Source organism: Pseudophryne corroboree, chromosome 1, assembly GCF_028390025.1.
Source record: "Pseudophryne corroboree isolate aPseCor3 chromosome 1, aPseCor3.hap2, whole genome shotgun sequence".
NCBI classification, from domain to species: Eukaryota; Metazoa; Chordata; class Amphibia; order Anura; family Myobatrachidae; genus Pseudophryne; species Pseudophryne corroboree.
This window is the reverse complement of record NC_086444.1, coordinates 809507186-809529557: the sequence shown is the minus strand read 5'-3', so window position 1 is coordinate 809529557 and position 22372 is coordinate 809507186.

The following is a 22372-nucleotide window of genomic DNA, read 5'->3' as shown; positions in this document are numbered from 1 at the left end:
TCACACACCCGCCGTGCAAATGCTTTAACATGCCTGCGTTTTTCCAACCACTCCCAGAAAATGGTCAGTTGCCACCCACAACATGGATTCTTCGCTAGAACCAGTGCACAACAATGATCCGCTTTGTACCCGTGCGATGCACCTGTGCATTGCGGTGCATACGCATGTGCAGTAGTTACCTGTTCACTGCACAGCAAAAAACGCTAGCGAGTGAACAGATGGGAATTAGGCCCGTAGGCCCCTGTAGCTCATCTTTTTCTAATATTTTATTGCTTTAAAATGAAAATAGTGCTATTATATTCTGATTGCACAAATAACTTAATGTAATATACAGTACTGTAACAGTGTCAACAGTGTATTTTGTGATCTTCGCTTTTTGTTTTACGGTATCTATACTGTAGTTGTGTTTTATGTTAATTTATAAACATGATTGGTGAAATATATGTAGTTTAGTTTAAAGCTCGAATAATGATGTATTTATAAAATCATGGCTGATTAAGAGGGTGTGATACAGAAGATAGTCATTAAAAAGATAGACAGTCATTAGGTCGACAGTAAAAGGTCAACAGGGTCAAAAGGTCAATAGGGTAAAAAATTGTGTGTTGTTTTGTGTTTTTAAACATTTTTTACCCCAATTTGTTGAATTGAAGCCCCCCGCAGGCTTATTTCGCTCACCGCGCTTTGCGTGGGGTGGCTTATACTGATTGCTGGATAAAGAGCAATATTATGATAATTATTATCCCCTTTCAAAACCAGGTTTGCAACATTCAAGTTAATAAGGGCGTTACACTAACATAATCAAGATATGAGATGTATATTTGCTTACATAACTAAGAACAGTAAATGTTGCAGCTGAAATTGTGACTACATACAAGTATATGGGACAATGGATGGATGTGTAGAGCGAATGTGAGGGATGAAGTGCTTTTTATATATGGATAGTAAAAGGAGCTTTAAAATGGGTATAATAGTAAAGTGGTAAAGAGGCTAGTGGTAAGGTTAGTATTTATTATTAGGATTATAAGGGACTAATAAAGTGAAGTAAAGGGAAGGTGGAATAATTTGTAACAATTGTTAAGGTATCCTTTGATACTAACTATAAGAATGTGAGCTGGAATAGGATCACATTGTAATTAAGAATATTGTTACACACATTTACTGTATTGTCACCTTGTTTATTATTTGTGGTTCCAATTTACTCAAAGCAGAGGAAATAAAGCATATCACAATACTATATTGTAGGGTAATGGTATTCCCAGGCCTACCCCTGGAGGTGAGCTAGGGTTACATACTGTACAGTAGGCTTAAATATACAGTAAACGAATAGCTGAACAAACAATTATGAATTGAATAAATATGTAGCAGTGGGGTGAGGTGAGGCAGAGCCTTTCCTGTCATACTCCAGTTTTAACTATATAAATTATATGAAAAAATAAAAAGAATATATTATAAACATCTTCTTTGTATTATTCTAATCATTTGCATAAGCAAAACTCTGGAGTAAACAGTCTATGACAGGTGAAGCAGTGCCTCCCCTGCCTACTTTTTCTGCACATCTGTGATCAAAACTCACAAAATTTTCAGCAGTATATACTGCTCTGCCTGCGTATAATGCCCACATGGGCTCACATACTGTGTGTAAATATGGCTCTGGTACTAGCCAGTGCCTCCCCAGCCACTTACCTCTCTCCACATCCCTGATCTCCCTGTATGGTTTTCTGCTTCCTAATTGGTTAAATTGTCTGTCAATCTCCATGTATGCTTTACTGATTCTAAGGAGCAGGTGTTCCAAATTATGCATCTGGCTGTTAAGTGACATTTGCTTGATGTTACAATGATAAAAAGATGGTTTCTGTGGCAACAGGGTATATGTTTCTATCAAAACAGTTTTAGGTGAATTTGTCCTTATAATCATGGTTGAATGGATAATATAATACTTATTCACTACCTGCAATGTGACAGGACAATTTAACTCTTCAAAAGGTAATCCTGGTCATACAACATCTTCCTCACTACAGCCTTGTTCGCAAGTTCATTGGTATTGTGCTCATTTGTTACATTTTAAATATTTCCTTATGTACCTTGGCAGATTGCATCTGTTTGTTTTATCGGCTGTTGTTGGTACAAACCCTGATTTATTTCTTTGTGTGTAATTTCTTGCATATAATGTATCTGATCTCATTATCTATGTTCAGTCCTTGTGGTGTTAATGTCTGTAGTGTCAGTATAAATTAAAGTTCTTCCTTTTTGAGTTTGTGAATAAAGTCTCCCTCTCCAATTGGGATTACATTTTTGTATGGCTAGGCTTTGTAAAACTCTAGGATCAAGGGGCCTATTTCAGATCTGGGGTGCTGTTTTTGCTGTCCTGCGATCAGATAGTCGCCGCCTACAGGTGGAGTGTATTTTCGCTCTGTAATACTATGTGTACGCCGAGCTGCTAAAAATCACTTTGTGCAGTCTCTGCGCAGCCCAGGACTAAGGGTGTGTACACACGGTAAGATTTTTTCTTAAGATTTTGACTATATAGTCAAAATCTTAAGAAAAGTTAGTGCAGATCGCAAGGTAAAAGTCACCTTGCGATCCCGATGCGCGGTCCCGCCAGGTCGGCATCGCAAGAAAAGATAGACTGTGCAGGCAAGTCAATCCTTGCTAGATCGGTGTACTATCTAGTTCTTCTCACATGTCAATGACATTTCACATAAGCCATAATCTCACATACAGATGTGTCCACTATTACCTTTCTGAAAAGAGTGCAATGGCAGTAAATTTGGCATGACATGAATTCCTTTTGTTGTTGGGCCATCATGTTGTGCAATGACAATTCATGACAATTCATAGTTTCACCACTGGGTGTCCAGTGCATCACGTAACGTAGCTTTCCACCAACATTGCTGTTAAATAGACACTGTAATCAGGTCGTTCTGATTTATGGCCAGCTTTAGAGTCTAATTGCTAATTGTGTAGGTGTGAAAATCTCAGTGTGAGAGGCCTTTGAAGTAGACTCCTTGGTGGGTACAGATTTTATCCTGGCTGGGGGATGTTACTATACAGTATGTTGCTCAGAGCACAGAGGTTAATTAAGTTTAAAGTGAAATTAAATAATAAGTTAAGAAAAACCTTAGTGCTATAGAGTAAAAGAACATATAAGATTTTGCAATGATAAAATATTTCCAAATAAAGGGCCTCATTACGAGTTGATCGCACGAAGCTGCTTTTTGCAGCCCGTATCTCCGCCTATGAGGGTTGTTTTTTCCCCATAGCAAGGCTGCAATCGCTTGTGCAGGCCTGCTATGGTAAAAAATGTTGTGCAGTTTCTAAGTAGGCCTGGACTTAAGCTAGCCATACATCAGACCAACTTTTCTCCAACACTCCAAACTTCCAACCATCCAACTTGTCTGTTTAACTAAAACAGTGCCCCACACATCTCACCAACTTTTTACCAGTGCTCCACACATCTAACCAACTTTTCATCAGACCAACCAACCTTCCAACTTCTGTCCAACTTGTGATGTCACCGAAGTAGGCGGACAGTGCCTGCCTACAGTTCTTCAGTTTTGTTTTGTTTTTTCATTTCAAAACATGCAGAAGTGTCTTTTTTTCAGTGAAACTGGGCTTTTCTTTCACCACCATACATTTATTAGATGTACTTATTTTTATACTGAACTATGGATACCAGCATGGTTGGGCTGCCAAGGCAAATAAATATATATATATATATATATATATATATATATATATACCAGATGTAGATATTTGGCACTCCCAATGTAGTAAAATGTACAGCTTGCCTGGTGCCCTCCTGAGCTTCAAAAAGCAAACATATCACAAATGATAGGCGGCACTCTAGGACTTTTCAAAAATCAAGAACATACGTGACCCTGTTCTGCCAGCTTAACGTTTCGGTCATTTTCAATCCGCCACACTTTGCTGGCGGAATCTAATAAAAAAATTTAAAAACATGTTTTTTTTGGTGTTTTTTTTTGGGGGTAATAGCATATCTATTTATATTAGAAGGGATTAGGTACTTGGTTTGTCTTTTTTGGAGGCACAAGTATTATTTATATATTTTTAAAAAGATTATTATTATTTTTTTTTGTTCAAATGGAATGGGAAAAACCCGAAAAAAAATTGCGTGGGGTCCCCCCTCCAAAGCATAACCAGCCTCGGGCTCTTCGAGCCGGTCCTGGTTCTAAAAATCCAGGGGAAAAATGGACAGGGGATCCCCCGTATTTTTAAAACCAGCACCGTGCTCTGCGCCTGGTGCTGGTGCAAAAAATACGGGGGACAAAAAGAGTAGGGGTCCCCCGTATTTTTTACACCAGCATCGGGCTCCACTAGCTGGACAGATAATGCCACAGCCGGGGGTCACTTTTATACAGTGCCCTGCGGCCGTGGCATTAAATATCCAACTAGTCACCCCTGGCCGGGGTACCCTGGGGGAGTGGGGACCCCTTCAATCAAGGGGTCCCCCCCAGCCACCCAAGGGCCAGGGGTGAAGCCCGAGGCTGTCCCCCCCGTCCAAAGGCTGCGGATGGGGGGCTGATAGCCTTGAGAAAATTGAAAGAATATTGTTTTTTCCAGCAGTACTACAAGTCCCAGCAAGCCTCCCCGCAAGCTGGTACTTGGAGAACCACAAGTACCAGCATGCGGGAGAAAATCGGGCCCGCTGGTACCTGTAGTTCTAATGGAAAAAAAATACCCAAATAAAAACAGGAGACACACACCGTGACAGTAAAACTTTATTTCACACATGTCGACACACACATACTTACCAATGTTGACACAAAGCAGTCGGTCCTCTTCTCCAAGTAGAATCCACGGGTACCTGAAAATAAAAGATAATTATACTCACCTGATCCAGGGTCCAGATTATAATCCACGTACTTGGCAAAACAACAAACCGAACACCCGGACCAAACGGACTGAAAGGGGTCCCATGTTTACACATGGGACCCCTTTCCACGAATGCAGAGACACCCCCGTGACAGCTGTCACAGAAGTGTCTCTTCAGCCAATCAGGAAGCGCCACTCCGTGGCACTCACCTGATTAGCTCTGTGCGCGTCTGAAGTGACAGAAGGCTGGCGCGGGGGGGGGGGGGGAATTAGCGGTGCGGGAGCCGGTGCGGGCGGAGGTAGGCTGGCGGACGGGTTGGGGGGGTGAATTAGCGGTGCGGGAGCCGGTGCGGGCGGAGGGAGGCTGGCGGGCGCGGGGGGGGGTGAATTACCGGTGCGGGAGCCGGTGCGGGCTGGAGTTGGCCCTGGTGGTGGTGAGGGGGAAGGGGTGCCGCGATCTTGGGGGGGCAGTGACTGCAGGAGGGGAGCAGAGGTGCTGCGATCGTGGGTGATATGCGGGGGGTGCCGCGATCATGGGTGATATGCGGGGGGTGCCGCGATCGTGGGTGGGGTGCGGGGGTACCGCGATCATGGGTGGGGTGCGGGGGGTGCAGCGATCGCGGTTGGGGTGCGGGGGTGCCGCGATCGCTGGTGGGGTGCGGGGGGTGCCGCAACCGCAGGTGGGGTGCCACTGCTGGGTGTCCTGCGATCGCGGGTGATATGCGGGGGGTGCCGCGATCACGGCTGATATGCGGGGGTACCACGATCGTGGGTGGGGTGCGGGGGGTGCAGCGATTACGGGTGGGGTGCGGGGGGTGCCGCGATCGGCGGGTGGGGTGCGGGGGTGCCGCGATCGCAGGTGGGGTGCGGGGAGTGCCACAACCGCAGGTGGGGTGCCACTGCTGGGTGTCCTGCGATCGCGGGTGATATGCGGGGGGTGCCGCGATCGCGGGTGATATGCGGGGGGTGCCGCGATCGCGGGTGATATGCGGGGGGTGCCGCGATCGCGGATGATATGCGGGGGTACCACGATCGTGGGTGGGGTGCGGGGTACCGCGATCGCAGGTGATATGCGGGGGGTGCCGCGATCGCGGATGATATGCGGGGGTACCACGATCGTGGGTGGGGTGCGGGGGTACCGCGATCGTGGGTGGGGCGCGGGGGGTGCAGCGATCGCGGGTGTGGTGCGGGGGGGGGGGGGTGCAGCGATCGCGGGTGGGGTGCGGGGGGTGCAGCGATCGCGGGTGTGGTGCGGGGGGGGGGGGTGCCGCGATCGCGGGTGATATGCAGGGGGGTGCCGCGATCGTGGCTGATATGCGGGGGTGCCGCGATTGCGGGTAAACTGCGGGGGGTAGCGCGATTGCGGGTAAGCTGCTGGGGTGTGTGTGGCGCGATTGCGGGTAAACTGCGGTGGTGTGCGGGGTTGCCGCAACCGCAGGTGGGGTGCCAGTGATCGGGGGTGGCGTGCGGGGGTGCAGCAATCATGGGTGGGGTGCGGGGGGTGCCGCGATCGTGGGGTATCGCGGGAGGGGTGCCACTGCTGGGTGTCCTGTGACAGCGGCAGCCCGGCAGCAGTGATGTGCTACCGTAGCTGCCCTTGGTCCTCCTCCCGCTCCTCCGCCGCCGCCACTCCACGGGGTCCCGCTGTGACCGGGGCAGCCCGGCAGCAGTGATGAACTGCCGCAGCTGCCCCTGCACCTCCCGGCTCATGCTGCCCAGTAGGTAGTGATGGGGAAGAAGTAGTTGGACACTGCTGGTTAGTGTCCGCCTGCTTATCGTTCAGTTGGGGGGAAAGTTTCCCCTACACCTGAACGATTAGTTGGGAAAATCAAACAAGTTTGATTTTCCCAACTAGTTGGACAGACCGTTTCTGGACGTTTTTCAACGTGTGGGAGCAAACGGCTGATAATCGTTTGCTCCCACACACTGCCAGATTATCGTTCCAACCAGCCAACTAGTTGGCTGGTTGGAACGATATCTTCCTGATGTATGGCCAGCATTAGGCGGACATTACTACTCGATCGCAGCAAGTTGTCGTGCACGCATGGCCATCGCCGGGCAACGACGCTGGGACCGAAAAAAAACGATCGCAGTGCCGATCGCATGAAGATCGACAGGCGGAGGGCGTTCCTGGGCAACTCACCGTTTGTAGCCGTTTTCGGGGAGTGGTAAGAAAAACGCAGGCGTGGTGATAGAAACGCAGGTGTGTCCAGGGCGGGTGTTTGACGTCAGAGCTAGGACCGAACAGGTTGAAAACATTGCAGCAGGTAAGTAAGTCACCGGCACCCCTGCACTGAGCATACTGCCAGCACTGCCGACACCCCTGCACCGAGGACACTTCTGGCACTCGTACACTGCCGACACTCCTGCACTGAGGATACCGCCGGCACAACTGCACTGGGGATACTGCCAGCACTCCGCCGGCATCCGTGATTCTGCTGACCGGAAGTCGGACCCGGTCACATGCTCATTGCCAGGGGTTACATGCTCGTTGCCAGGGGTTACATATGCTTGTTGCTATAGGGGTTACATGCTCAGTGCCAGGGGGTTACATGCTCAGTGCCAGGGGGTTACATGCTCATTCCGGGTAGCGCTGGGTAATGGTCTAGTAATACCTCTAGTATATGTTTCCTAGAAGGCAGCTGCCATTTTTAAAGGGCCATCTTCCATGCTGTCTGCATGGAATCTGCAGCTTCCAGTAGTAGGTAGAGCCTAAGCATCTATTGTGCCGGTGCTGCGCCCCCCCCCAGGACTCAGACATCCAGGCTGATCAGGCCCTGGGTCTCATGTTTCTTCACCCGCTTGTATGGCAGACAGAGCACTGAGTGACTTATTATCGAGCACAGCTACAGCACTGGACTGATTTATGCAGACAGACGCAGCCCCCACTTGTATGGCAGACAGAGCACTCAGTGACTTATTATGGCAGCATAGCCCCAGCACTGGACTGATTTGTGGCAGACAGACACAGCACCCATGTGTATGGCACACAGAGCACCCAGTGACTTATTATGGAGCACAGCCACAGCACTGGACTGATTTATGGCAGACAGATGCAGCACCCACTTGTATGGCAGACAGAGCACCCAGTGACTTATTATGGCAGCATAGCCCAAGCACTGGACTGATTTGTTACAGCACAGGACAACAGCACCGACAGCAGAACCAGCACCCACCCCACGCCACCCTTCCCGCCACCCTCCCACAGACAGACAACAGACTTGTCCGTCCTGTTCCCTCTGCAATGCTGGAGTGATAATTGCAGCAAGAAGTGTGGAATAGCATATAGTCCAGATCTCGCGAGAATCCGACAGCGGGATGATGACGTTTTGACTTGTTCCGGGATCTGAGTCTGGGAGGAAAACCCGAGCCGGACTCTGATCCCGGCTCGGATCGGGAAGTTCGGATGGGCTCGGATCTTGTAGATCTGAGCCCGCTCATCCCTACCAACTATAAGTATGAACAGCATTTGATGATGAAAGAGGGAGAGAACGCAGTTATTTTTTTCTCAATTCAGTGTGTAATCCAGAGATTATTATGGGTTCATGAACAAAGCCTAAATTGTCTCAGTTACTGTATTGCTATAACCTATTGCTTCTCTTTAATCCAATGGATATATTATACTTTTCTTTTCTGCTGCTGAATAATGGGGCCTACACACGGGGTATTAGATTGCTCAGATCGCTCAGCACACAGCGCTGCACCAACAATGTGTGCTGAGCGATCTGTCACTGCACGAGTTCTCAATAGAGAAAACACGGGAGATGACTAGATCTTTCACACATGCTTGAACTAACTAGATGGGCGATAGTGAAGCGCGGGGATGCGCATCACTATTGCTATAGTCCACGCACAGAGCAATTTGTGCTGAATTTCTAAGCGATTCACTCAAATCACTTAGAAAAGCAGCCTAAATCGCTACGTGTGTAGTCAATTTTTCCAGGCACGTCGTATGGGTACAAAGCGGATCGTTGCTGTGCACTGGTTCTAGCGAAGAATCCATTCGCACAGCCGATCGCAAAGAGATTGATAGGAAGAGCGCGATTGTGGGTGTCAACTGACCATTTTCTGGGAGTGTCTGGAAAAACACAGGCGTGTTGAGGCATTTGCAGGGTGGGTGTCTGATGTCAATTCCGGCTTGAATAGGCTGAAGGGATCGCTGCGGCTGAGTTAGGTCAGAGCAACTCAGAAACTGCACAAGCTGTTTTTGTACAGGGCGGATGCACACGCGTTCGCACACTTGCAAAGCTAAAGTACACTCCCCTATAGGTGGCATCTATCTGTTCGCAGCGCTGCAAAAAATAGCTAGCAAGTGAATAGATCTGAATTAGAGAAAAAAAAACAATCGAGAGAGCGCTATACACATCTGTTGTGGATATTTAAAAAATATTTTTATTTCTATCAATATTCCTTTTCACAATTATACTTAGTGCCGGCCGGCATCACATAAAAAATAAAAAAATTGAGGAAGCGGCCGATGCTATTGAGTAGGCTGGGAAACGCGTCTGTCACCATCTCCATACACAGACTGCAGCGGATCATTATCCATCAGCTGGCTGGCTGAATCACATCCCCAAAGCAGGGAAATGGCTGTGTAACCATCTGCCCATTGACTCCGGATAAGGCCAGGAGTGAAAGTACCGGCCGGGAGGACAAGCGGTCACATTGCGGTTAAAGCGAATAAGATGTCCACTCCAACTAAAAGGCTACCGGTAGGAGCATTAGCCAGGAGGATGACCGCAAATACTGTGACTTCAACCGAGGCATCTATATGGTATGCTTTTCAACATTATTCACAAAAGCAGCTCAAACAACCAAAAGGGAGCTGCTTTCAGCTCAAAATCGCAGGAGGAGAGAGCACCGATACACAGAGCTAGATTAAAGGGGGGGGGGGGGGGGAGAACGTACCCCGGGCCCCCCTTTCCAAAGGGCCCCCTGCCACACCACAGATCGGATCTCTCTTCCGATCCAATCTGCGGTGCTGGGCTCCCGGCTCACGTCCTCGCTGCATAGGCGGCCGCACAGGTAGGACAGCTGAGCTGAGCGACAGCTCAGCTGTCCAATAATATATGAATGAAGCAGCCAGTCCCTGCAGCCTGCGTGCCCATCCAATGACTGGCTACTTCATTCATACATTATTGGACAGCTGAGCCGTCGCTCAGCTCAGCTGTCCTGTCTGTGTGGCCACTGCTGCAGTGGGGACGGTAGTGCAGGGCAGGTCAGCAGGTCCGCCGTGTGCTGCTTGGGGAGCTGCCTTCTTTTTATTAGAGGCTCCACAGTATTAAGAGCCACAGGCCCCCCATGGTCTTAATCCGGCTCTGCCGATACACATACAGTACGATACACCCTTGTCATTTGTGTTTATTTAAACTCTTTGACAATACTGTATTCTTGCTGATATGGCATAGATATACTATAGATAGAACTTTACATTTTGATTATAATCTCTAATTTTTCATCGACTGTACTTTAGGAGAGTCAAGAAAATAGTAGATGAGCTGACTGCTGATAATGATGAGCTTACTGCCATAGAACTCCGTCGTATTCTGCAAGCTGAGTGGGGCCTTGACATCTCCTGTAGTAGCATAAAAAGAATGCGGAGGCAACTTGGTTGGACTTATGCCGGTGCTAGGTACTGTACAGTAAATTGAAATTTCAATTACAATTATAATACAATTTCTATACAGTTTGTATACAGTGCGGTAAACTAATTACATCTCTGAAATCAGCATCTGATTTTTCTTTAACATTATCTTAGTATGGATGCTCAATTATCCTATTCCCACTGTAAAATGTATCCCATTTTACATTCCTTTCACAGGATGACTCACATGATTAGAGATGTTAACAAGGAAAAGAGAGTTCAACAGGCTCGTCAATGGATTGCTATTGGAGAAAATTTTGACAATGTCATATTTACAGATGAAACTTCTGTAGCACTTGAGAGGTTTGCAAGGAGGTCCTTCCGCAAACGTGGCCATTTATCATTTAAGCCATCTCCAAAGCACCCATTAAAAGTACATGTGTGGGGTGGTATCTCCCGCAGAGGCCCAGGACCAATTTTAATTTTTGAAAGTACATATAAAGTACAGTAGTAATGTACATTACTATGTTGTTTTTCAATATTTTCTATTTAGAACTACTGTCCAGTGACTACTGTAAGTCTATGGACTACGAGAAAAGGATTTACTGGTAGGTATATAAAATCCTGTTTTTTTTATTGTTCTACGTCAGGTATCATGGATAAAACATTCTTCCAGTCCATGATCATTAATGATACTTTAGTGCCGTATGTAAGAAAGTATTGGTCATCTGGACATCGAATGTTCCAGGACAATGATCCAAAACATAGTGCTTCGGCCAAATTCATAGAGGAAAAAGGCATCATTTGGCAACGCACACCACCAGAGTAAGTACAGTTTTGCCCTGTAGACTGATGCTTCCTGTAAAGCATGAAATGCCAAATATTCCATATTTAAATTCTCTCCCTTTATTGACTTTTCACAGATCACCGGACATGAATCCTATCGAGCTAGTGTGGTCTCAAATGAAAAGTTATATTCGTTCTCAATGTAAGCCAAGGACAAAAGAGCAACTGATTGATGGCATCAATACATTTTGGAAAAACGTACTTACATTGGAGACCTGTAATAATTATGTAGACCATTTATTTTCTGTGCTGCCAGTGATTATAGAAAGAAATGGACAAGCCAGCTGCATGTAATTGGAATGGATCATATTGTCGACAAAAAGAAGGTCAACAGTCATTAGGTCGACCAATATTGGTCGACAGGCCATATGTCGACACATCAAAAAAGACAGTACGCAAACGAATAATGCATATAATTTGCATAAAGGGCCCTTTACCTATCGTACTCATCCTTTCTGCAAATGCTTGAAATATCAAAATTAGACTACCTGCTTAAATTAATTAATTTGTTATATTTTATCTGTAACATGTACTTCACCCTAGTATTACATTTGTTATGCAATCTTGAAAATTGTTTAAAAAAAAAAAGTAGTCACCTCTGCAACACTGTATTCTGTAATTGTGTATGGATTGTACAAAGCATCCAAGTGATTGCATTCAGTTTTGTCTAACTTACAGTATATTTATACTATTTAGTTGGAATTATTTTATCATTGCAAAGTCTTATAATATGTTCCGTTACCTTGTAGCACTATTAGGTTTTAATTAACTTATTCTTTAATGTCACTTTAGACTTCATTCACCTCTGTGCTCTGAGTAACAAATAACCCCAATTTTTGCATTAATAAACTGAGGCTCTGAATTGCTAAAAGTTCACTGTTTATTTCAAATTCCAGGACAGCAGCCCTTCCCCCACCCAGAATACACGTTACTGTGCTGTAACTCTATTCCCCAAGGAATCTACTTCAAAGGCCTCTCACACTGAGATTTTCACACCTACACAATTAAGAACTGGACTCTAAAGCTGGCAATACTGTACATCAGAATGACCTGAATACGATCACACACACATAGCGATTTGGGCTGCTTTTCTAATTGCCTCACAATTCCTTTCACATGTGGTATCCCATGTATTTCAGACAAATGGAATCCATATATAGGGAAGAACAAAATTCCAAATTTCCCTCACAATTCCTTTCACATGTGGTATCCCATGTATTTCAGACAAATGGAATCCATATATAGGGAAGAACAAAATTCCAAATATAGTGTAGTATGTTAAAAGACAATAACAAAATTTTTAATACAATCAAATGCAAAATCTCCAAAAAAACATTGTAACAATTGATATGGCGATCAAATGATGATGAATGGCAAATTACCAGAATATGGTGCAAAATAAGCCTTAAATGATGCCTATAGCAATGTGGTTTGCTGCTGAATTATCCACAAATAACTTGAAAACAGAAAAGTGAAGATGGAGGTTTACCAGAATTCAACAGGGTATGTGCCTTAAAGATGTCAATTTATGGAGGCAATGGCTCCGGAACCTGTCTCCAAAGATCACGCTACTCCGTCAGTCTGGTGAATCTCCCTTCAGCAGTAGTTCTCCTGTCAAACAGAGCCAACGCGTTTCGGGAAATCTCCCTTCCTCAGGACTGAAACGCCTCCATAAATTGACATCTTTAAGGCACATACCCTGTTGAATTCTGGTAAACCTCCATCTTCACTTTTCTGTTTTCAAGTTATTTGTGGATAATTCAGCAGCAAACCACATTGCTATAGGCATCATTTAAGGCTTATTTTGCACCATATTCTGGTAATTTGCCATTCATCATCATTTGATCGCCATATCAATTGTTACAATGGTTTTTTGGAGATTTTGCATTTGATTGTATTAAAAATTTTGTTATTGTCTTTTAACATACTACACTATATTTGGAATTTTGTTCTTCCATATATATGGATTCCATTTGTCTGAAATACATGGGATACCACATGTGATAGGAATTGTGAGGGAAATTTGGAATTTTGTTCTTCCCTATATATGGATTCCATTTGTCTGAAATACATGGGATACCACATGTGAAAGGAATTGTGAGGGAAGTATCATTCTAATTATATTCGAATTATATTCTAATTATATTCTGATTAGCGCACTACATTTGGTCTAACCTTTATTTTGTCACGTTAATTACTTTGGTATTGGGGATACCGCTTGACCTATCTGTGTGCAGCTTATCTCTCTTTTTGGCGCTGAGGTACTTTTCTGTTACATATAGCATTTGCTTTTCTAATTGATTTGCTGAGTCACTTAGAAATACAGCACAAATCTCTATGTGTGTATGGACTATAGCGATAGTGATGTGCGTCCCTGCATGCTTGAAAGATCTAGTCATCACCCATGTTTCTCTAACGTCCTAGTGGATGCTGGGGACTCCGTCAGGACCATGGGGAATAGCGGCTCCGCAGGAGACAGGGCACAAAAGCAAGCTTTTAGGATCACATGGTGTGTACTGGCTCCTCCCCCTATGACCCTCCTCCAAGCCTCAGTTAGGTTTTTGTGCCCGTCCGAGAAGGGTGCAATCTAGGTGGCTCTCTTAAAGAGTTGCTTAGAAAAAGTTTTTAGGTTCTTTATTTTCAGTGAGTCCTGCTGGCAACAGGCTCACTTCATCGAGGGACTTAGGGGAGAGAATTTCAACTCACCTGCGTGCAGGATGGATTGGATTCTTAGGCTACTGGACACCATTAGCTTCAGAGGGAGTCGGAACACAGGTCTCGCCCTGGGGTTCGTCCCGGAGCCGCGCCGCCGACCCCCTTGCAGATGCTGAAGATTGAAGAGGTCCGGAACCAGGCGGCAGAAGACTTTCAGTCTTCCTCAGGTAGCGCACAGCACTGCAGCTGTGCGCCATTGTCTGTCAGCACACTTCACACAGCGATCACGGAGGGTGCAGGGCGCGGGGGGGGGCGCCCTGGCAGCAATGTAGAATACCTGTATGGCGAAAAATACATCACATATAGCCCTTGAGGCTATATGGATGTATTTAACCCCTGCCAGACTTCACAATCTCCGGAGAAGAAGCCCGCCGAAAAGGGGGCGGGGCCTATTCTCCTCAGCACACAGCGCCATTTTCCCTCACAGAAAGGCTGAGGGGAAGGCTCCCAGGCTCTCCCCTGCACTGCACTACAGAAACAGGGTTAAAACAGAGAGGGTGGGCACTGATTTGGCGATATACATATATATTAAATGCTATATGGGAGGAACACTTATATAAGGGTTGTCCCTGTATAATTATAGCATTTTGGTGTGTGCTGGCAAACTCTCCCTCTGTCTCCCCAAAGGGCTAGTGGGTCCTGTCCTCTATCAGAGCATTCCCTATGTGTGTGCTCTATGTCGGTACGTGTGTGTCGACATGTATGAGGAAAATGTTGGTGAGGAGGCGGAGCAAATTGCCTGTAATGGTGATGTCACTCTCTAGGGAGTCGACACCGGAATGGATGGCTTACTTATGGAATTACGTGATAATGTCAACACGCTGCAAGTGGGTTGACGACATGAGACGGCCGGCGAACAAATTAGTACCGGTCCAGGCGTCTCAGACACCGTCAGGGGCTTGTAAAAACGCCCATTTACCTCAGTCGGTCGACATAGACCCAGACACGGACACTGATTTCAGTGTCGACGGTGAAGAAACAAACGTATTTTCCTTTAGGGCCACACGTTAAGGGCAATGAAGGAGGTGTTACATATTTCTGATACTCCAAGTACCACAAAGAAGGGTATTATGTGTGAGGTGAAAAAACTACCTGTAGTTTTTCCTGAATCAGATAAATTAAATGAAGTGTGTGATGATGCGTGGGTTTCCCCCGATAGAAAATTATTGGCGGTATACCCTTTCCCGCCAGAAGTTAAGGCGCGTTGGGAAACACCCCTCAGGGTGGATAAGGCGCTCACATGCTTATCAGAACAAGTGGCGGTACCATCTACAGATAGGGCCGTACCTAAGGAGCCAGCTGATAAGAGGCTGAAAAATATCCTAAAAAGTATACACACACATGCTGGTGTTACACTGTGACCAGCGATCGCCTCAGCCTGGATGTGCAGAGCTGAGGTGGCTTGGTCGGATTCCCTGACTAAAAATATTGATACCCTTGACAGGGACAGTATTTTATTGACTATAGAGCATTTAAAGGATGCATTTCTATATATGCGAGATGCGCAGAGGGATATTTGCACTCTGGCATCAAGAGTAAATGCGATGTCCATATCTGCAAGAAGATGTTTATGGACACGACAGTGGTCAGGGGATGCAGATTCCAAACGGCACAAAGATGTATTGCCGTATAAAAGGGGAGGAGTTATTTGGGGTCGGTCCATGGGACCTGGTGGCCACGGCAACTGCTGGAAGATCCACCGTTTTTTACCCTAAGTCACATCTCTGCAGAAAAAGACACCGTCTTTTCAGCCTCAGTCTTTTCGTCCCTATAAGATATCTGCCCAGGGATAGAGGAAAGGGAAGAAGACTGCAGCAGGCAGCCCATTCCCAGTAACAGAAGCCCTCCACCGCTTCTACTAAGTTCTCAGCATGACGCTGGGACCGTACAGGACCCCTGGATCCTACAAGTAGTATCAAAGGGGCACAGATTGGAATGTCGAGGCGTTTCCCCCCTCGCAGGTTCCTGTAGTCTGCTGTACCAATGTCTCCCTCCGACAGGGAGGCAGTATTGAAAACAATTCACAAGCTGTATTCCCAGCAGGTGATAATAAAATTACCCCTCCTACAACAAGGAAAGGGGTATTGTTCCACACTATAGGGTGGTACTGAAGCCAGAAGGCTAGGTGAGACCGATTCTAAATCTGAAAAATTTGAACACTTACAAGGGTTCAAATCCAGATGGAGTCACTCAGAGCAGTGATAGCGAACTGGGAACAAGGGGACTATATGGTGTCCCGGGACATCAGGGATGCTTACCTCCATGTTCCAAAAATTTGCTTTTCTCACCAAGGGTACCTCAGGTTCGTGGTACAGAACTGTCACTATCAGTTTCAGACGATGCCGTTGGAGTGTCCAAGGCACCCCGGGTCTTTACCAAGGTAATGACCGAAATGAGGATTCGTCTTCAAAGAAAATGGACGACCTCCTGATAAGAACAAGGTCCAGAGAACAGTTGGAGGTCGGAGTAGCACTATCTCAAGTAGTTCTACGACAGCACGGGTGGATTCTAAATATTCCAAAACCGCAGTTGTTCCGACGACGCGTCTGCTGGTCCTAGGGATGATTCTGGACACAGTCCAGGAAAAGGGTGTTTCTCCCAGAGGAGAAAGCCAGGGAGTTATCCGAGCTAATCGGGATCCTCCTAAAACCAGGAAAAGTGTCAGTGCATCATTGCACAAGAGTCCTGGTAAAAATGGTGGCTTATTACGAAGCGCTTCCATTCGCCAGATTTCACTCAAGAACTCTTCAGTGGGATCTGCTGGACAAATGGTCCGGATCGCATCTTCAGATGCATCAGCGGATAACCCTATATCCAAGGACAAGGGTGTCTCTCCTGTGGTGATTACAGAGTGCTCATCTTCTAGAGGGCCGCAGATTCGGCATTCAGGATTGGATGCTGGTAACCACGGAGGCCAGCCTGAGAGGCTGGGGAGCAGTCACACAGGGAAAAAATTTCCAGGGAGTGTGATCAAGTCTGGAGAATTCTCTCCACATAAATATACTGGAGCTAAGAGCAAATTTGTAATGCTATAAGCTTAGCAAGGCCTCTGCTTCAAGGTCAGCCGGTATTGATCCAGTGGGATAACATCACGGCAGTCGCCCACGTAAACAGATAGGGCGGCACAAGAAGCAGGAGGGCAGTGGTCAAAACTGCAAGGATTTTTCGCTAGACGGAAAATCATGTGATAGCACTGTCAGCAGTGTTCATTCCGGGAGTGGACGACTGGGAAGCAGACTTCCTCAGCAGGCACGACCTCAACCCGGGAGAGTGGGAACTTCATCGGGAAGTTTTCCGCATGATTGTGAACCGTTGGAAAAGACCAAAGGTGGAAAGGATGGCGTCCCGCCCGAACAAAAAACGGGACAGGTATTGCGCCAGGTCACGAGACCTTCAGGCGATAGCTGTGGACGTCCTGGTAACACCGTGGGTGTAACAGTCGGTGTATGTGTTCCCTCTTCTGCTTCTCATAACCAAGGTATTGAGAATTATAAGACGTAGAGGAGTAAGAACTATACTCGTGGCTCCGGATTGGCCAAGAGGGACTTGGTACCCGGAACTTCAAGAGATGCTCACAGAGGACTAATGGCCTCGGGAGCTAAGATGGGATTTGCTTTCAGCAAGAACCATGTCTGTTCCAAGAGGAACCGTGGCATCTGCCTCTAAGAAAGGACCTGCTCCAGCAGGGACCTTGTCTGTTCCAAGACTTACCGCGACTGCGTTTGACGGCATGGCGGTTGAACGCCGGATCCTAAGGGAAAAGGCATTCCGGAAGAGGTCATACCTACCCTGGTCAAAGCCAGGAAGGAGGTGACCGCACAACGTTATCACCACATGTGGTGAAAATATGTTGCGTGGGTGAGGCCAGGAAGGCCCCACGAAAAAATTTCAACTAGGTCGATTTCTGCACTACCTGAAAACAGGAGTGTCTATGAGCCTCAAATTGGGGTCCATTAAGGTTCAAGTTTCGGCCCTGTAGATTTTCTTCCAGAAAAAATTGGCTTCAATTCCTGAAGTCCAGACGTTTGTCAAGGGAGTATTGCATATACAGCCCCTTGTGTGCCTCCAGTGGCACCGTGGGATCTCAACGTAGTGTTGGGATTCCTCAAATCATATTGGTTTGAACCGATCAAATCTGTGGATTTGAAATATCTCACATGGAAAGGGACCATGTTGTGGCCCTGGCCTCGGCCAGGCGATTGTCAGAATTGGGGGCTTTGTCTTAAAAAAAGCTCATATTTGTTTTTCCATTCGGACAGGGCAGAACTGCGGACTCGTCCCCAGTTTCTTCCTAAGGTGGTGTCAGCGTTTCGCCTGAAACAACATATTGTGGTGCCTGCGGCTACTAGGGACTTGGAGGACTCCAAGTTGCTAGACGTTGTCGGGGCCATAAAAATATATATATATATATATATATATATATATTTCCAGGACGGCTGGAGTCAGAAAGTCTGACTTGCTGTTTATATTGTATGCACCCCAAAAGATGGGTGCTCCTGCTTCTAAGCAGACTATTGCTCGTTGGATTTGTAGTACAATTCAGCTTGCACAGTCTGTGGCAGGCCTGCCACAGCCAAAATCTGTCAATGCCCATTCCACAAGGAAGGTGGGCTCATCTTGGGCGGATGCCCGAGGGGGTCTCGGCTTTAAAATTTTGCCGAGCAGCTACGTGGTCAGGGGGGAACACGTTTGTAAAATTCTACAAATTTGATACCCTGGCTGAGGAGGACCTGGAGTTCTCTCATTCGGTGCTGCAGAGTCATCCGCACTCTCCCGCCCGTTTGGGAGCTTTGGTATAATCCCCATGGTCCTGACGGAGTCCCCAGCATCCACTAGGACGTTAGAGAAAATAAGATTTTACTTACCGATAAATCTATTTCTCGTAGTCCGTAGTGGATGCTGGGCGCCCATCCCAAGTGCGGATTGTCTGCATTACTTGTACATAGTTATTGTTACAAAAATCGGGTTATTATTGTTGTGAGCCATCTTTTTTAGAGGCTACTTCATTGTTATCATACTGTTAACTGGGTTCAGATCACAAGTTGTACGGTGTGATTGGTGTGGCTGGTTTGGGTCTTACCCGGGATTCAAGATCCTTCCTTATTGTGTACGCTCGTCCGGGCACAGTACCTAACTGAGGCTTGGAGGAGGGTCATAGGGGGAGGAGCCAGTACACACCATGTGATCCTAAAAGCTTGCTTTTGTGCCCTGTCTCCTGCGGAGCCGCTATTCCCCATGGTCCTGACGGAGTCCCCAGCATCCACTACGGACTACGAGAAATAGATTTATCGGTAAGTAAAATCTTATTTTTCTCTATTGCAAACACGGGCAGTGACAGATCGCTCAGCACACATCGCTGGTGCAGCTCTGTGTGCTGAGTGATCTTGCTGAGCCCGTGTGATCACCGATATCGCTGGGCAGAAAACAGTCAACATACAGTGGCGTAACTACTGCCCCCGCAGCCCTCGCGGTGGCTTGGGGGCGAGGGGATGCGGGGGCGCCACTGATTTAGTGCAGACTGACATGCGGACGAGCGTCCGCATGTCAGTCTGCGGTCTCGTTTCCTCCCTGCTGTTAGGAGGGACACAGAGGGCACAGTGCGCGCCTCTCCTGTGTCCCTCCTGGGTCCCCGGCGGCCGCGGGTCTCATAAAGGAAGTGCCGTTCGTGAGCACTTACTTTATTACAATGACCCGCGGCCGCCGGAGACACAGGAGGGACACAGGAGAGGCGCGCACTGTGCCCTCCGTGTCCCTCCTAACAGCAGGGGAGCGGTGGCGGCTGCGGCGGCGGAGGAGGAAGGGGGGGGGAACGAAGCACTGAGGGGGCATATCTGGCACTGATGGGGCATATCTGGCAATGGGGGAATATCTGGCACTGGGGACATTTATGGCACTGGGGGGAATATCTGGCACTGGGGACATTTATGGCACTGGGGGGAATATCTGGCACTGGGGGCATATTTGGCAGGGAGGGGGGGGGAGAATATCTGGCACTGGGGACATTTATGGCACTGGGGGGAATATCTGGCACTGGGGCATATGTGGCACGGGGGGGGATATCTGGCACTGGGGCAAATGTGGCACTGGGGGGGGCAATATGTGGCACTGGGGGGGAATATCTGGCACGGGGCATATGTGGCACTGGGGGGGAATATCTGGCACTGGGGCATATGTGGCACGGGGGGGGGATATCTGGCACTGGGGCATATGTGGCACTGGGGGGGGCAATATGTGGCACTGGGGGGGGGGAATATCTGGCACGGGGCATATGTGGCACTGGGGGGGAATATCTGGCACTGGGGCATATTTTGGCACTCGGGGCATATGTGGCACTGTGGGGGAATATCTGGCACTGGGGATAATGTGGCACTGGGGAGGTATATGTGTACCTGGCACATGGGGGGGGCTATATTTGGCACTGGGGGCATGTGAGTACCTGGCACCGTGGGGGAATATCTGGCACTGGAGACATATGTGGCACTGGGTGCACAGCCCTAGCAACAAGGACTACCTCCTAGCAACGAGCATGACACCCAGTGCATGAAACCCCTGGCAACAAGCATGACACCCAGTGCATGAAACCCCTGGCAACGAGCATGACACCCAGTGCATGAAACCCCTGGCAACGAGCATGACACCCTGAGCATGAAAACCCCTGGCACCGTGCATGGAACCAAGAGCATGAAACCCCTGGCAATGAGCATGACACCCAGTGCATGAAACCACTGACAACGAGCAGGTAATTGAAAAGTAATTAGAAGCCTTACTGTAGGACTTAATGTGTAATGGGTATTACGGTGTGTGGCATAATGTATCACGGACATTGCGGTGTGTGTCATAATGTGTCACAGGCATTACGGTGTATGGTATACTATATCGCGGGCATTGTGATATGTGGTATAATGTCTCAGGGTCATTGCAGTGTGTGGCATAATGTATCACGGACATTGCGGTGTGTGTCATAATGTGTCAGGCATTACGGTGTGTGGTATACTATATCACGGGCATTGTGGTATGTGGTATAATGTCTCAGGGTCATTGCAGTGTGGCATAATATATAACGGACATTGCGGTGTGTGGCATAGGGTATAACGGGCATTGCGATGTGTCACAGGCATTACGGTGTATGGTATACTATATCACGGGCATTGTGGTATAATGTCTCAAGGTCATTGCAGTGTGTGGCATAATGTGTCACAGGCATTGTATGTGCTATAATGTATCGGGCATTGCAGTGTGTGGTATAATGTATCACGGACATTGCAGTGTGTGTCATAATGTGTCACAGACATTGTATGTGCTATAATGTATCAGGGGCAGTGCAGTGTGTAGCATAATGTATAACGGGCATTGCGATTCCTGTCATAATGTGTCACAGGCATTACGGTGTGTGGCATAATGTGTCGGGGGCATTATGGTGTGTACATACTGTGTCATGTGCATTATTGTGTGTGGCATACTGTCTAAGGGCCATTGCAGTATGTGGCATAATGTATACTGGGCATTACTATAAGGAGGAAAAATTACAAATAATGTAAGGGGCATGAATCAGGATTATTTTTCTTTCCTGTGGTGGCCAACGTCTGGGCGTGCAGGTTGCAAAACTGGGGTATAAGGTAGTCTTTTCCTGCAATGCCACGCCCATTCCAACGAAACCACGCCCATCCCAACGAATCCACGCCCCCTTTTTTGCTGGCGCGCGCATATTAACCCCTTTATTCCTCCCAATTATGGGGGATGGGGGGGGGGGGGCGCCGAAGAATTTTTTGGCTTGGGGGAGATAAATTTCTAGTTACGCCACTGTCAACATAGGTAAGTATGTGTGTGTCGACATGTGTGAAATAAAGTTTTACTGTCACGGTGTGTGTCTCCTGTTTTTATTTGGGTATTTTTTTTCCATTAGAACTACAGGTACCAGCGGGCACGTTTTTCTCCCGCATGCTGGTACTTGTGGTTCTCCAAGTACCAGCTTGCGGGGGAGGCTTGCTGGGACTTGTAGTACTACTGGAAAAAAACAATATTCTTTCAATTTTCTCAAGGCTATCAGCCCCCCATCCGCAGCCTTTGGATGGGGGGACAGCCTCGGGCTTCACCCCTGGCCCTTGGGTGGCTGGGGGGTGGACCCCTTGATTGAAGGGGTCCCCACTCCCCCAGGGTACCCTGGCCAGGGGTGACTAGTTGGATATTTAATGCCATGGCCGCAGGGCACTGTATAAAAGTGACCCCTGGCTGTGGCATTATCTGTCCAGCTAGTGGAGCCCGATGCTGGTGTAAAAAATACGGGGGACCCCTACTCTTTTTGTCCCCTGTATTTTTTGCACCAGCACCAGGCACAGAGCCCGGTGCTGGTTTTAAAAATACAGGGGATGCCCTGTCCATTTTCCCCCCGGATTT